The 16,804-nt window shown below is 41.7% G+C and overlaps 1 protein-coding gene across 2 annotated transcripts in view; it reads left to right on the top strand.

Annotated features, from left to right (window-relative positions):
• Nucleotides 1-16,804, top strand: part of LOC138664514 (thyrotropin-releasing hormone receptor-like) — a 145,529-nt gene that overhangs the window by 73,425 nt on the left and 55,300 nt on the right. The gene's annotated exons all lie outside the window — the stretch shown is intronic.

Raw genomic sequence — 16,804 nt, 5'->3', positions numbered from 1 at the left:
AATATCGATATTTGCAGATGATACAAAACTATGTAAAGCAGTTAATACAAGAGAAGATAGTATTCTGCTACAGATGGATCTGGATAAGTTGGAAACTTGGGCTGAAAGGTGGCAGATGAGGTTTAACAATGATAAATGTAAGGTTATACACATGGGAAGAAGGAATCAATGTCACCATTACACACTGAATGGGAAACCACTGGGTAAATCTGACAGGGAGAAGGACTTGGGGATCCTAGTTAATGATAAACTTACCTGGAGCAGCCAGTGCCAGGCAGCAGCTGCCAAGGCAAACAGGATCATGGGGTGCATTAAAAGAGGTCTGGATACACATGATGAGAGCATTATACTGCCTCTGTACAAATCCCTAGTTAGACCGCACATGGAGTACTGTGTCCAGTTTTGGGCACCGGTGCTCAGGAAGGATATAATGGAACTAGAGAGAGTACAAAGGAGGGCAACAAAATTAATAAAGGGGATGGGAGAACTACAATACCCAGATAGATTAGCGAAATTAGGATTATTTAGTCTAGAAAAAAGACGACTGAGGGGCGATCAAATAACCATGTATAAGTATATAATGGGACAATACAAATATCTCGCTGAGGATCTGTTTATACCAAGGAAGGTGACGGGCACAAGGGGGCATTCTTTGCGTCTGGAGGAGAGAAGATTTTTCCACCAACATAGAAGAGGATTCTTTAATGTTAGGGCAGTGAGAATCTGGAATTGCTTGCCTGAGGAGGTGGTGATGGCGAATTCAGTCGAGGGGTTCAAGAGAGGCCTGGATGTCTTCCTGGAGCAGAACAATATTGTATCATACAATTATTAGGTTCTGTAGAAGGACGTAGATCTGGGGATTTATTATGATGGAATATAGGCTGAACTGGATGGACAAATGTCTTTTTTCGGCCTTACTAATTATGTTACTATGTTACTATGTATAAGAACACTATTAAGTAATGTTTGATGTTTGCATTGTAAAGTCGGGTGGCCGATCCGCTTTACATAGTGTTAAAAGTGTTGTCTGGGACTTTCACATTGATGGCTTATCCTTAAAATAGGTAATCAATGTCTTAGCGGTGGGGGTGCAATGCCCTGCCCCCCGCCAAACAGCTGCTGCCAATGTCAGTGGCAGCCGGAACTGACCAGCTAGAGCTGGTATAGTGCCCAAGGCTGGATATTGCATATCAGCCCACAAATCAAGACAGGTAGAACATAAGTGCCTCCACTGGTCCTCTCTTCCTCCCTGCATCAGATGGACCCATTTCTCGCCATTCACAGCACAGTTGTAGGCATTAGCTCCCTTCTGCTAGGATAACAGATGTGTGAAACGCGTGGTAGCAGAACTGACTCCATAGCCCACTTTCTGCCAGTTCTTCATTCATTATCCATGTGCTAAACAGATGATTTTTAAATAGCACAGTGCTTTTTCTGTGTATAGTAGTTATCAAGGCTCAGAGACAAGTTTTCTGTATGTGATATCTCACAAATGGTAGGTTTATCTGATAAAAAAAAACAGCTGATATATTTTTATTACATGGGAACCATAGAGTATATTTTACTGTATACTATAGAGATCACCACATCCCCGACTGCAATGTGTACTCTACTGAGGAGTCATGTTATAAAAGGACAAGAGACTGAGGTAGGGGAGGTGGGCATATCATAATAGTAATATCCCACTCTTGATAAGAGATTTGTAGGGGATCTTAATCAATTGGTAAGAGGAGAAGGTAATTACAAAAATTATTGATTTCAAGAAACATCATGGAAATACAATACTTCATTCCCTCTGTGGAGGTGCTTCAGTGTAATTAGCTACTTCTTGCCATGTTCACCTACAGTTTAAAACTGACCGCAAAGGTTCAAAGCAGAGTCATGTTGAAAGCTCATGTCTTTGCATCTCCGGCTCAGAAAAGTCTGTTTTTTTACCTACTGTAATTGTGTATAACTGCAAGAATTCAGCTTGAAAATAAATCTTCTTCTGGAATCTTCATACGTGCCTCTGCAGTCAAGTTAGAGTATCTGATGAAATCTCTTTGTGTGAGTACTTGTACATAGAGACAGCCTAGAAATGGTGGCTCAAGCACAGCCTAGTGATGGAGTAAGAATAACCAGTGGTCAATTTATTTTCAGAACTCTTCTAACAAGAAATTTTTGGGATTCGTAGTTTTTCCACAACTAAAGAGCCTTAGTTTTAAAGATAACTTGTGACCAGGTCAAAAGTGGTCAGATTTTATCCTATTTTACTCCGCTGGTACCCTAAGTATTAAGTTTTTATTTTTTCTTAAATCCACTAAGAGTCTTTATATTTTATGCTAATTTTTATGATCTGTATAAGGGGACTCTCTGAAGGTGTGTCTTTAGACTCCTCTGCATAATTTCACTGTGAGCCATGCCACCTTATTAAAGTACTAAACAAAAAAGGCCATATCTCTGGAACTGTATGGTAGATTTATAAAAAGCAAGGGAGCACCAGTAATAAAATTTTAAGAGCAAAAACAGGACACTTTTTAACCTAGTAACAGGTCCTATTTAAAGGGTAATTTTATTAATGAAACTAGTGGTATGGCTATAAGGGGCCTAGTGAAACAATGAAAATGATATCTGTCTTGTAGCTATTTGATAGTGCTCAGAAATCGAGCTTAAATGCCACATGTAAATTAGCACATTGGTGCTTTGGGGCATGTTGCAGCACTTTGGGGCTAATTTGCATGTGGCTTTAAAGCTTGATTTCTTAACATCAGATTACTATGAAACTGGTATCATTGTTATTGTTGTACTAAGAACAATAGAGCAGTACCACTAGTTTCATTAGTAAAATCATCTTGACTTGTGCCTTTAAGACCTCTGCCATCCTGGAATAATCCCTATTTCCCGTTATTTTGTAGATCTAAGCCTTGGCCAGATAACACTGCATTTATATTGTACAATCAGAATGAATATGATATGATTACATTAATGATTTATCATCTGGGGTGGCCGAGGGGGTCACATATTATTTTGCTTGGCTTGATTTGAGCATAGAAGTTTCATTTGCCTGGCGGTAACTGTTTATCTTGTAATTAATATAATTTATGTCTGAGCATTTCTAAGCCATTGATGGTTTCTTCGGACTCCCTTCTGTTTAAATCCTTAAGTGGACGTTTGTTGTGATCTATTCCGGGTCTGCCTGCTGCTTTCATTACACTTGGCAAAGGGATAAAATAGCTCAATCTAAGAATACTCCCAACTTAATGAAAGTGGAGCTATCTATTAGCCTGCCGTGCTGCTCAATTACAGTAAACACAGGCAATAGTATTCTTAGTTGGTGTTTTTCCAGAAAACAGTTTCAATGGTCAATTCGTCAATTTCCACTGTCTTAGAAGTCTCCAATTACTTTAATACAAGTGCTTTTACCACACCTCACTCCATCTTAGCTGTCGTCTCTAACCAAATTTTATCAATCAGAGGCCACAATGGCAATCCAAGTAATTCATGGACCCCTTAAGTTTACCTGAGCAAAATAGGGTGAGTACACTAAAAAAAACAAAAACGGGAAGGAATTACAAAAAGAGGTACCATGTGTGGTTGTGCAAGTTGGTCAGTGTAGGTATAACGGATAGGATAGACATGCTGCCCATATCCTCACTCTACATCTGCGTTTGCCATACCAGCTGAGACTATAGCCATCGGAAACAGGGAAGGATTTGGAAGGTGTAACGTTCGATCTCCATCACAGGAGTGGGCATCCAGAACATCCAGTGAAAATGGTAATGATGGGAAAAGATGATGAAGTTTCATTGAAGGTCTCAAGGAGCAACATGTTTCTTGTCAACTGGACCCCTTTTCTTCCTTGTTTCTGTGCAGGAAACAGTCTTATAATGCGTCTCACTGTTCTGACTGATTGAGGGGGGTCTTGAATGGGTGACTCTACCCTCTAAAATGTTCATATGCCTTAACAAAGCACAGAAACACTTGTGGTTCTCCTGATGAAAAAGTGAATTGTACTTTGAGACCACAATACTCATTCTAAATCCTTTTCTGGACATTCCCATTCATTGAGACATTAGCAGCAAAGCATAGCCGCCTATCCACACCACTTGATTTCAGCTTTGGACCTGCCAACCAGCGGAGCAGCAGCAGCTGCACCAGTTGTCTCTGAGCCTTTCTAAGAGTTATGATTTCTCACAACTTGATCTGGTGAGCAGATACCACAACTCAGAACGCCTGTGGTCTATTTCATGCCATAGTTTGTGCTCCTTTGTACTTTCAGCTCGATTATATGACCATATAAACTAGGCAAATAAACTAGGTTTGTCTTAGAAAGAAGGACTTCCTTCAAATAGGCCAGGAAGTGTCCACTGATGATCAGCATGAAGGGAAAATGTAAAAGAGATGGAGCCCTGATATGATCTGGTGAGTGTGTGGGAGAAGGGGGTCACAGATTTCTTTCCCTAAAATAAAACAAGGTTATTCTCCTAGGTACCCCAATTTAAAGAGTAGCTTCATGAAAAGAAACACTGTCCATTTTCCCTATTGTTTTTGGACTGCACTATATGAGCCAGAAAGGAGAGCTGCTTCACCTCAATTTAGAAAAAAACAACACAAAACAATATACCAATATAATGCCCTCCTACAAGCATAAAAATCTGCACAATGATTGACAAATTTCCAAACAGTTTAGATTGGTGGCCAAAGGGGCATGTGCTCAATCTCCTGCTTCCCTTTCCACCATTGACTTAAAAAGTAACTCTTTTTTTGTAAGTTAATTAATTACAAGAAAAGATTTGTATTTCCCTGCCCTCCCCTTTTTCACTTATCACTGAGTGGTGAGCACACAGAGATACTGTATCTGGCTACAGCTCCTGTCTATGAAAGTCTATGGAGAATGGAGGAGGGGAAAGATCTGCTGGCAGAGGAGACAGACACAAAGAGATGATGCTACTTTCCAGTATAATAATGCACCCTACCTTTTCCGTTGCTGCTTTTAAGGGTGTATTACGCAGGGCTGTGGAGTCAGTAAACCAAACCGCCAACTCCTCAATTTCCATGACACCGACTCCGACTTATGGGGAGATACCGGAGCAATATCTCCTCTTTTATGAGTGTGCTGTGTGTGGGAGACCTAACAGCCAGTCTCTACTCACTCTGGAGCTGAGCTGAGGAACAACTGACAATTAGAAATGTGGCATGTACAGGGATAAACTGATAGAAAAATGCAGATACTAGTTATAGAATGGCCACAAAAAGTGTTATTCTTCATGTACACACGCACAACAGATCATTGATTGGTAGAAAGTCACCAGAAAGTTTAGGATCTCTTTAAATACAAAGATTCTGGCTACATGCAGTCACTATTAGCACATTTGCAAACTGTCCCAGAATTCCTGGTGCACCTGGATAGGAAGGCATGGTGAGTTTTCCGAGTTGATTGAAGGCATTACAGGTTGGAACCTTTGATGTAGCTAACTGTATATGATTTATTCTGCATTCAGCTTTCCTGATGGTGGGGGGAATGACAGGAGTTATAAGCCCACCCTTCAATGAATGAAAGATGCAAAATATATTTTTTGGCGTGCCTATATGGTCTCTATATGTCACTGGTCAGCACAATCCACCAGAATCAGCCAGCAATAACTTTAAGAACTATTCCGGTATGTGCTACAGTCTGGAAAGTACATCCCCAGAGAAGTAGCTTCACAACAGCTGGAGAAGAGGAGGTTGGAGACCTCTATGAATCTTAATAAGTAAAAACTTCTTCTTAATGAAATTGAACTTTATTTTAATGGCCATTTTACGTATATGATGCACTTTAGACCTTGGCGTGCAACTGAGCCTATTAATGTGAATATACATCCTGGAAATAACTTACTGTAACTGATGATTTACTGCTCTATAAATAGGTTGCATCCTGCCTTCTCGTACCTATGATTTTCCAATTAGACTTTTAAGTGGCTGCTATTGGAAAGTGGCCGCGCTATGACCACACCAGGGAAAGTAGCAAGGTCTGTATTCATATTCATGAATAGATAAATTGGGACATGGGTCAAAGCCAGAAAACTCCAGCATATTCATCCTAATTGATAAAATGCAAAGTGTATCTCTCAATAGTTGTGCAATTTAGCCTTTCTTTCTTTCTTTCTTTCTTTGTTTCTTTCTTCGTGCCGAAGACACAAATCATAAACAAATAAATAGATAAAAAATTAAATCTGTATTTGAACTTTAAATAAAACAATCTAATCAAGTAAACACTGAGTACAGACAAGTAGAGTATATATATAGTGTACATGTACTACATAGGCATCTAAATTTAAACTTCAAGGGGTATTCCCACCATAGCTCACCTACCAACTTTTTAGTCTGCTTGTCTGTACTCAGTAAACACAAAAGCGCACAGAGAGATCAAAAAATACTCTGTTGTAAAAAAGTCACAGTAAATAAGCAAGTGCTAGTCAAAAAAATGAAAAATACAGGGTATTTAGTTGATACGGTTTTTTTTTCAAAAAAGTATGTTCAGCTGCTCCACCAATCGCCAAGGTATACCCATAATAGAGCAGTCCTGTCTAATGTATATAATCCCTATCTGATGTATTTAAAAACCTGATCATCTGTATAGTACCTGTATAAACAGGGCTCAGAGAGAAAATATCCACGTTGAACATGTGAGATGGAACAGCTACAAATGACCCACAGAGGAGTGGTGAACTCCCCAGTCTTGTAGAAACAAGAGAACAATTATAAAACCAAAAACACATGGGCTACCTGCATAGTGAACAAGTCTGTAGAAACTTGTTCACACCACCAAAGAACTTGAAAACACAAAAGCGCACAGAGAGGTCAAAAAATACTCTGTTGTAAAAAAGTCACAGTAAATAAGCAAGTGCTAGTCAAAATATGAAAAAAAATACAGGGTATTTAGTTAATACGTTTTTTGTTTTTTGTTTTTTTTTGTTTTTGTCTGTACTCAGTATTTACTTGATTACATTGTTTTATTTAGAGATCAATTAAAGATTTGATTTTTTTAGCTATGTATTTGCTTATGATTAGCATCTCCAGCACAGTTTTTTTCTTTTGGTTGTTTGCGTATTATTCGTGTCTTATGGTGACATTACTCATACTAACATGAGTTGCAAAGTATCGGTAATTCATATCTATTGAAATAAAGGATTGGATTTCTTTCCTTTCTTTCTTTCTTTTCCATGGAGCTTACACTCAAAAAGATAAATCATTTCTCTATCGAATCCCCATAAAATAAAATTAATGCTGACTGGCTGCTTTGGTTCAGTGCACATAAATGCATTGTTAAAATCCTATTGTTTTTACCTTGACTAATCCACTACCATCCAGATCGATAGTATACCCCAAGATCCTGGATGGTTAGTAAGGCTGCAGTGCTCACATGCGATGTTCACCAGCCGGACGGCTATTTGACAGTAACTAATTAATTAGGGTAAAAGAGCAAAATGCTGTACAATGTATGGCTCACTGACCCTAATTGGTTTAGGCTGTTACACAAAAAGGAGAGTGACATAAATTTACTTGATCTAGATTGCTAGCTAAGGAGATCAAATACTAAAGCCCCCGTCACACACAGCGAGATCGCTAGCGAGATCGCTGCTGAGTCACAAGTTTTGTGACGCAACAGCGATCTCAGGCCCCTGCTGTGAGATCGCTGGTCGTGTCGGAATGGCCTGGGCCATTTTTTGATCGTTGAGGTCCCGCTGGGTAGCAAACATCGCTGTGTTTGACACCTTACCAACGACCTCGCTGACAGGACGTCCCATTGAATCATCATGAAATAGCATCGTTCTACAGGTCGCTACAGTTCGCCGCATCGCTGCTGCGTCGTTGGGGAGATCGCACTGTGTGACATCTCACCAGCGACCACATAGCGACGCTTGAGCGATCCCTGACAGGTCGTATCGTTGTCGGAATCGCTCAAGCGTCGCTATGTGTGACGGGGCCTTAATGTCTTAGGCCTGTTATTATATGCACATAGGGCCCGATTTATCACTTGCTAAGTAATTTTTCCTTTTTTTCTTGTGGCATTCGCTAACATTTTTTGCACCAAATTCCATAAAATGGCACTTGTAGTTCTGAATTTGACGTAGGATCAAAAATGTTATTTATTTTTGTCTTTAACAGTTTTTGTGATTTTTCAGCACCACAGCAAAAATAGTCATAGATCCTTTAACACTAGGACTACTGGTATAGTCATTTTGACTAATTGCATTCAGTAGTTCTAGTCGGGGTCACTCACGAGTCCAGTAGTCCTAGTGTTAAAAAGTTGCAACAGATTCACTAATCTGAAAATTCCTTCAGAAACCTTACTCGAGGAGTAAAAATTTTTAAACCATTTGGATAAGCAAAGTTGTTGAGGTCACCTCCCCAAAATGAAAAGAGATGACACAAAACATATAGAGAATAAAACACAAATACTAAAGCCACTAAAAAAGAGCAAATTAGTCCAGTATACTGTAGAAAATGTAGAATGATGAATCGGGGGCACATTGTATTACATCATGCAAATGGCAGAAACCTGTGTAGGAGGCTGCATAAGGCTACGTTCACACTAGCGTTCGGCTAGTGTGCGTCGCGCTAGCGTCGGGCGACGCAGCGGCGACGCACGCGTCATGCGCCCCTATGTTTAACATGGGGGACGCATGCGTTTTTGCTTGTTGCGTTTTCCGATACGTGCGTCTTTTTTGACGCTAGCGTCGGACCAAGAAAACGCAACAAGTTGCATTTTTCTTGCGTCCGATTTTCGTCAAAAAACGACGCACGCGTCGAAAAATGCAGCGTTTTTGCGTGCGTTTGCACGCGTTTTTCGGTGCGTTGTGCGTCGCGTCGCCGACGCAGCGGCGCACAACGCTAGTGTGCACGTAGCCTAACAGCACACAGGGGTAGAAGTGCTGGGCAATTCCCTGGATGTTTGGGTCCGGCAGGTTCAGCCAAACAGTTAAAAAAAGTTTTGTTCGGGTACCAGAACAGTACCCGAACCGGGACCCGAACATTCAGTATTTACCATGCTGCCATGTGCATTATAGTGCGGCAAACACTGTCTCTGATCAGCGGTAAGATTAATACCGCCCGTCAGAGTGCTGTGGCTCCCACTATATCAGATGACAGCGTGATCCTGCAGCTGTGACCGAAGTTAAAAACTACTACTCCCATCAGCCTACACCTGCTGTCGCTGAGAACATGTGTGGCTGATGGTTTTATTCATCAGTCGGCGCCTGCACTATAAATAAACAAATTAATTAATAAAATGGCGTGGATTCCCCTGTATTTTTGATAACCAGCCAGGCAAAACTGACAGCTGCATTTTTTTTAATTATTAAAAATAATTAAAAAAAACAACAACATGGGATCACCCCCTTTTTTGACAACCAGCCAAACTAAAACAGACAGCTGGGAGCTGGTATTCTTAGGCTAGAAAGGATCCATGGATATTCTCACCCACCAGCCGTAAAATTGCAGCTCACAGCTGCCCCAGAAAAGGCACATCTATTAGAGGCACCGATTCTGGCCCTTTGCCCGGCTCTTCTCACTTGCCCTGTGTTGTGGCCAGTGGGGTTCATATTTGTGGGGTTGATGTCACCATTGTATTGTCTGGTGACATCAAGACCATGGGTTAGTAATGGACAGACTTTACTTAAGGATCAACTACTGCTCATTTCTGGGGGCAAATGTTTAGTGTTTTATGACTTTTTCGTTTGCACCAAATTCATCCTTCCATTTGCACCATTTTTAAGTCTCCTTTATATTTTTTTTCACTGTGGGCATGGTTTGGTTTAAGGTTTCTCGATTCATCATTTGTGATTTTTCAAAAAGTTGTTAAATTTGTCGCAAATTAACTCCAGTGTCCTCCCTGAGTGATTTTATGTGCATCACAAATTTTTGCAATATTTTATGAAACGTGATTTTTCTTTGCTAAAACGTGGAAAAAGCGGCTGAAGGCAATAAAAAAATAAATTTTTGACTTGAGGCAGTGACCGGTAGGGGTCGCTGTGTGTTCTCCCCAGGGTGCGCATGGAGGCGTATTGATGCCATGGGGGTGCATTGCATTCACAGCTGTAGCTGTGGTTGCAACTGTGAGGCAATTACCGATGTCACAGGTAGGGGTCACTGTGTGTTCTCCCCAGGATGTGCACGGAGGCGTATGGAGGCCATGAGAGTGCATTGCACTCAGAGGGATAGCTGTGATTGCAATGCAGACTAAAAATAAGTGTTAGTCTTGGGCATGTTAGTGTCCAAGGCAGAGTTGGAAAAACGTGCTCTTTTTTTTTATTTTGAAAAAGACTGCAGGATAGTAGTCGTGCAGTCCGTTTCATTCCAGGCCTGGGTTTTCCATGTGGCTGAAGGCCACAGATCCCAGTTAAAATCTCTGCAGTAAAGGGTTTGGGTGTGTCAGGGTCAGATTCAGCATCAGTCTGGTGTATGCTAGAGGGCAGAGCAGTCGGCTATGCAGAACTCCTGTGTGAGGCCACACAGGCAAGTGGAGCCAAGCAGCCAGGAGTGCTGAGACGCCTGGCATCCACAGCAGTGCAGTCACCCATGGTAACTGGTCAGAGGAGGACTGGCGTGTTTAGTGACTGTAAACTGAAGGATATTGTGTACTGTGGAAAGCTGTGATTAAAGACATTAACACGGTGGTGCAGTTGCCCACAGCAACTGGTCAGAGGTGGACTGGCATGTTTAGTGACTGTAATCCGGAGGATATGGTTCCAACTTCCCAGCAGTGACTCGGAGGATACTGGGTACTATGTAGTGCTGTGAATTGGACATTAATGTTACATACCTGTATGGATTGGATATTAATGCTGTGAAGTAACCGCATTAAGGAGACTTTGTTGAAACTCTGTTGGGTCACTGCCTCCTCACTGCATAAGTGTGTTACCGTTGCACTACAGACTTAAAATTCTTGAACCCCATGCGCTATTTTGATGAATTTGGAGCAAAAAATGTCAGCAAAAACCACAAAAATACAAAAAAATGACTGCAATAAATCACAAATGATATGACTTGTCTTTACTGCCGTACCCCTTCCTGTTCTTGGACGCTTCCATACGTCCAGGTCGGTAGGTACGTATTGACCTTGGACGTATGGAAAATGTCATGGAGATTTTGCATGCATACAGGCTGTGTGCGCTCATTTGTCGCCAGGTGTCAGCTGATCCTCACAGCTGACGCTCAGTGCAGGAGCAGTGCCCCCACCTCTCCTGGCACTTTAACTCCCTAAATACTGGGATCACTTGTGATCAAGGCATTCAGCAGGCATGCACAGGGAGGGAGCACCCTCGGCACTCTGATCAGTGCCCGCATGATGTCATCGTTACCAGGGTGACCTAGTGTCATCATGACAACATCTGGGTCACCAGACACTAGCAAGTTAGTTAGATCATGCTCAATGCATAATCTAACGTGTCAGTGCAGCACTGACAGTTCTAAGGCTAGTTTCAAACAAGCGTTTTGCTGAGCTGCGGAGGGCTGCGGACTTGCTCTGTGAAGCCCCGTCCACGGCTGCACCTCCGCCGCTCAGCTCCGCCTATGTTGGCATGTTTCAAAGAAAAAAAAAAAACTCCAAGTAAATGTGGCGCTAAGCACCTACGGATTTTTTGAATGCATACACTTCAAGTGAAAAATGTTAATAAAAATTCATTTATTTTCTCAAAATAAAAAAAAATAAAATATGTTTGTAAAATATTTTAAAAAACAGTGCAACGCGTTTCGGCTGCTATTTTTACAGTGCAGCCTTCATCAGGTAGCAAAAAAAAAACAAACAAAAAGAATAAACATACAATAAGCACTATAAGATCATTTTATAGTTCCCTAAACCAGGATATTTTTGAAGTCTTATGTCGGCATGTGGCCTGCATACCTAGCTTTAACGTTAGGTGCACAGGTCGTGTGGATGTATGCAGATGCCTCCGCATGCGACGTTTTGACGATGCTGTGACCCGCGTCGAACGCAGCTGGTTGGAATTTTTTTTTTCTCCGCAGCGTCAAAACGAAGCATGCGGAGGCATCCGCATACATCTGCACAACCTGTCTACCTAATGTTAAAGATAGGTATGCAGGCCGCATGCGGAAGTGGGTGGAGCTGAGCGGCAGAGGTGCGACCGTGGGCGGGGCTTCACGGAGGAAGACCGCAGCCCTCCATAGCTCAGCAAAACGCTAGTGGGAAAGTAGCCTAATACATTGCAATTCTAGTGCATTGCAATGCATTAGAACTGCGATTAGACTGCAGAAAGTGAAAGTTCCATGGGGTACTTAGTAAAAAAGTATATATATTTTTTTTAAATTACAAAATTTGTATATGAAAAAATAAAAAAATATACAAAAAAAGTACACATATCTGGTATTGCCATGTCTGGAACGACCCAACCTGTAAAAATGTAACACCAGTTAAACCCATCAGTGAACACCATAAAAAAAAAGAGGCAAAAAAATATACATGAGTATATATGGTAAAGTCGAGATTTTCAGCACTTTTTTGTGCTGAAAACACCCCCCTTGGCTTATACATGAGTCATTGTTCAGAAAGCCAGTGGGGAAGGGGAGCGGTGGAGAAACTGTGACATGATACTCACCCTCCTCGCGCCGTTGCTGAATGTCCCTGCATCTGCTTTGTCCAGTTGCGGCAGCTATTCCTTTGCTGAGCTGTCACGTGGCACCACTTATTAAGGTAATGAATATGCATGCGTCTTCACTCCCATAGGTGTGGCGCACATATTCATTACCTTTAATGAGTGGTACCAAGTGACTGCTCAGCACCAGAAGAGGAGAGCTGCCGGTATTGGTACAACGGAGATGCAGGGACGTGCAGTGACCGCGCAAGGAGGGTAAGTTTGACAGGGGAGGACGGAGGAAGCCCAGCCATCCATACAAGGGCAGGGGAGGACGGGGAAGCCCAGCCATACATACAAGGATGGGGGAGGATGGGGAAACCTAGCCATGTACACAAGGATGGGGAAGACCAGCCATGTAAGTCTATGGGAAATCTGAATATTTTTACCGCGATCCCCGGGGGTCCTTTTAAGGTCTTAAAACTTCAGGAAATTATGGAAACACAGCTCAAATGACACAGTAACATCATGGGGGTCGCCCCTGGAAGCATTTCTGACTCCTACAGTAGGTCACAGCTGTAAGCAATGTTGTCAGAGTTTCACGCCATTTTTACAGGTGCACCAACAAACATACAAAAACATAACCAATATGGATTTTGCTAGGAAATATGTTATGGTACATCCTTTCCAGGCTAATGACTTGTATATAAGGTAAAATTATTTACCACAGACCAAAATGTTCCTCTACCACTCAACCAATACAAATGCATTCACTGGGAAATGTCATTGTAACATTTAACAACCCTAGCTGGCCGTGTGGTGTGTGACACATAAGGATTCCCACCTTGTTTCATTTATGAAGGATGGACTCTTAAAGTCACAAAGCCTATTTTTAGAGGGGCATCAGGCGGCATTAATATTCTTAAAGGGCCATTATTAAACAGTGGATCTCTTATGCTGCTTTTGCCTATGCAGTGAGTGGCTTGGCTGCCAAGAATTACAATGCACCCCAATACCCATTTAAGGAAAGGTACAGGAGGGCTTCCTAAAAAATGTTGCATTGAATGCAAGGCCTGCTCTGCTATCAAGTCATATGCACCCCAATAAGCCATTGAACCCATGTACTGGATGGTCACAGGAAAACCCACTTCACAGTCTTCAGTTGGTCCTGCCATACAGTTTCCTTATGCCTTGAATGCAAGGGCCACCTCGACCCAAATTTGCATGCACCCCAATCCCCCCTTGGAAGAAACATAGAGGAGGGCCTCATAAAAAAAAAATTCCATTACAAAGGAGCGGGTCTCCTAGACTCATAATGCCCATACTTTTCCCCATGGGGGTTACATTTTTTAAACAATTATTTATTTATTATCATAGACACCTTTGCCAAAAAATTGACTGGCAGTAGCAGCATAGAACACGTTCACCCTGGTGTTCTAGTGGCAGTGGATGATGAGACGTGGAGGAAGACCTCATTTAAAAAAGTCACAATTTGGGGGGTACATTTTTAAAAAAAAAATTCAGCCCAAAATAGTGTTTACTGTTTAGAGCTAGGGTGACACACACACAGCAAAAAAAGGTGAATGAAAGCTGAAAAGCACACTTTATAGACCAAAGATACATGAGGCGTGTCATGGAGATACCACGCTGTTAAATATGTGGCCTGTGTTTTTAGTTTGGCCCCCAAAATAGTGTATAGAAATCAGGTCAAAGACAGCAAATACAGTGGAATGTAGCCCTGCAGTGCCACAATTTTTAGGCCACACATACATCTGGCGTTTGACTGGGATACCATAGTCTTCAATATGTGGCCTTTATATTTATTTTTTAATGCTAAATAATGTTTAGAGCTAGGGTAACACACTGCAATAAAAGGAGAATGGAAGCCTCAAAAGCATACTTTGTAGCCCACATATAGATGAGGTGTGTCACGGAACTATCATACTGTGATATATATATGTATATATATATATATATATATATATATATATATATATTCTTACCAAAATAGAGTAGAAACCTATGGTATGGTATTAGACAGATCAAAAATTGGAATGTATGCATGAAAAACAACTATTTTTAGACCACACATAGAACGGGCGTCGGACCGAGATAACAGACTGTTTTAATATTATGTGGGCTGTATTTTTTAACATTTTAAAAACAACAAAATACTGTATACACCAAGGGTAGCAGACCAAAAACTGGAATGTATGCCTGAAAAGCCAAGATTTGAAGACCACAGATAGACCAGATGTGTGACTGAGATAACAGACTTTGAATATGTGGGCTGTACTTTTTAGCAATTGTTTGCAATACAGGAGCAAGGGCCTAATTTCTGTGCAGTGCCACCACAGGGGAAACAGAACCAATACACAGTTCCCATCTAAATCAATATATTTTCCTTGTACATTACAGACATGTCAGGTCCTCTAGAGCAAGAGATACTCTTTGTAGCTGATCTCCGTTCTGCTATCTAATGGGTTTTCTGGTGGACACTACGTTTATTAAGTCAGTAGTCCTTTTTAATGTTTTGTTTTCTACACCAGACAGAGATATATTTGCATTTACATGATATGTATGAGAGAATATGTATGCTATATACTACATGTGATATCTTGTTGCCAAGAATCCTTGTTACATTGACACTAGTGTTGAGCGATACCGTCCGATACTTGAAAGTATCGGTATCGGATAGTATCGGCCGATACCCGAAAAATATCGGATATCGCCGATACCGATATCCGATACCAATACAAGTCAATGGGACATCAAGTATCGGAAGGTATTCTCATGGTTCCCAGGGTCTGAAGGAGAGGAAACTCTCCTTCAGGCCCTGGGATCCATAGGGATGTGTAAAATAAAGAATTAAAATAAAAAATATTGATATACTCACCTCTCCGGCGGCCCCTGGACTTCACACTGCTAACCGGGAGGCTTCTTTGTTTAAAAAGCGCGCCTTTCGGACCTGTGAATGACGTCCCGGCTTCTGATTGGTCGCGTGCCGCCCATGTGACCGGCACGCGACCAATCAGAGGCCGCGACGTCATTCGCAGGTCCTCAATTCCTATAATTAGCAGTTTTGTGAATGAGAATGACGTCGCGGCTTCTGATTGGCCGCGTGCCGGTCACATGGGCGACACGCGGCCAATCAGAAGCCGCAACGTCATTCTCATTCACAAAACTGCTAATTCTAGGAATTGAGGACCTGCGAATGACGTCGCGGCCTCTGATTGGTCGCGTGCCGGTCACATGGGCGGCACGCGACCAATCAGAAGCCGGGACGTCATCCACCGGTCCGAAAGGCGCGCTTTTTAAACAAAGAAGCCTCCCGGATAGCAGCGTGAAGTCCAGGGGCCGCCGGAGAGGTGAGCATATCAATATTTTTTATTTTAATTCTTTATTTTCCACATCCCTATTGATTCGATACCGATACCCGATATCACAAAAATATCGGATCTCTGTATCGGAATTCCGATACCGCAAATATCGGCCGATACCCGATACTTGCAGTATCGGAATGCTCAACACTAATTGACACCGTAATTTAATCCAACACATATATCACTATTGGGGCACCCTGGTGGATGAAAGACTATTGCGTATGTTTCTGGCTTTGGTTAGAATTTATTGATTCCCATCATGAGGTGCAGCAATTTATCACTCACACATATCAGTCTCCTGAAACACATGGATAATAAAAACTACTCACAAGGGGTTCTGCAGGGACCAGCCTTCAACTGCAGCACAGCTTCAGGTGACTTCAATCAGGTTTTACTTTCCCTATGTCTAATGTCGAACTCGAATACCTTGTCGAACTGCCCCACCGTCAATAAAAAAAGTCCACTTTGGACTGCGTCCAAAACTATGTAGTCATATCATAGATCAACCTAAAACAACTGTCGTACTTGGCAAGTGATTTTCTCCACGTTAGCTTAAAATGGTTGCTTAATGCTTTAAGGCCTGCTACAATGACAGAACCTAGGCTCAGGTTCTCCACAATCTACAACTTGTCAAGTATTTCTCAGTTGACAAGTCATCTGGAGGAACAAAATTGAGATGTTTCTAAACGTAGAATACAGAATCTCACAGATAAAGTGCACTGGGGTGCTTGATGCACTAACATTGGGTCCATATTCCACATACAGATTCCATCCATGTTCCTTTTTAAAGGGACATATGACATTGGAGGAATAATGAATATTACATTGAATTTTCACCTCCACTGAAAGTAGGGACTGAACTACCTA

This window comes from Ranitomeya imitator, chromosome 2 (genome assembly GCF_032444005.1).
Source record: "Ranitomeya imitator isolate aRanImi1 chromosome 2, aRanImi1.pri, whole genome shotgun sequence".
Classification (NCBI taxonomy): Eukaryota; Metazoa; Chordata; class Amphibia; order Anura; family Dendrobatidae; genus Ranitomeya; species Ranitomeya imitator.
This window is presented reverse-complemented; position numbering and strand designations above follow the sequence as displayed.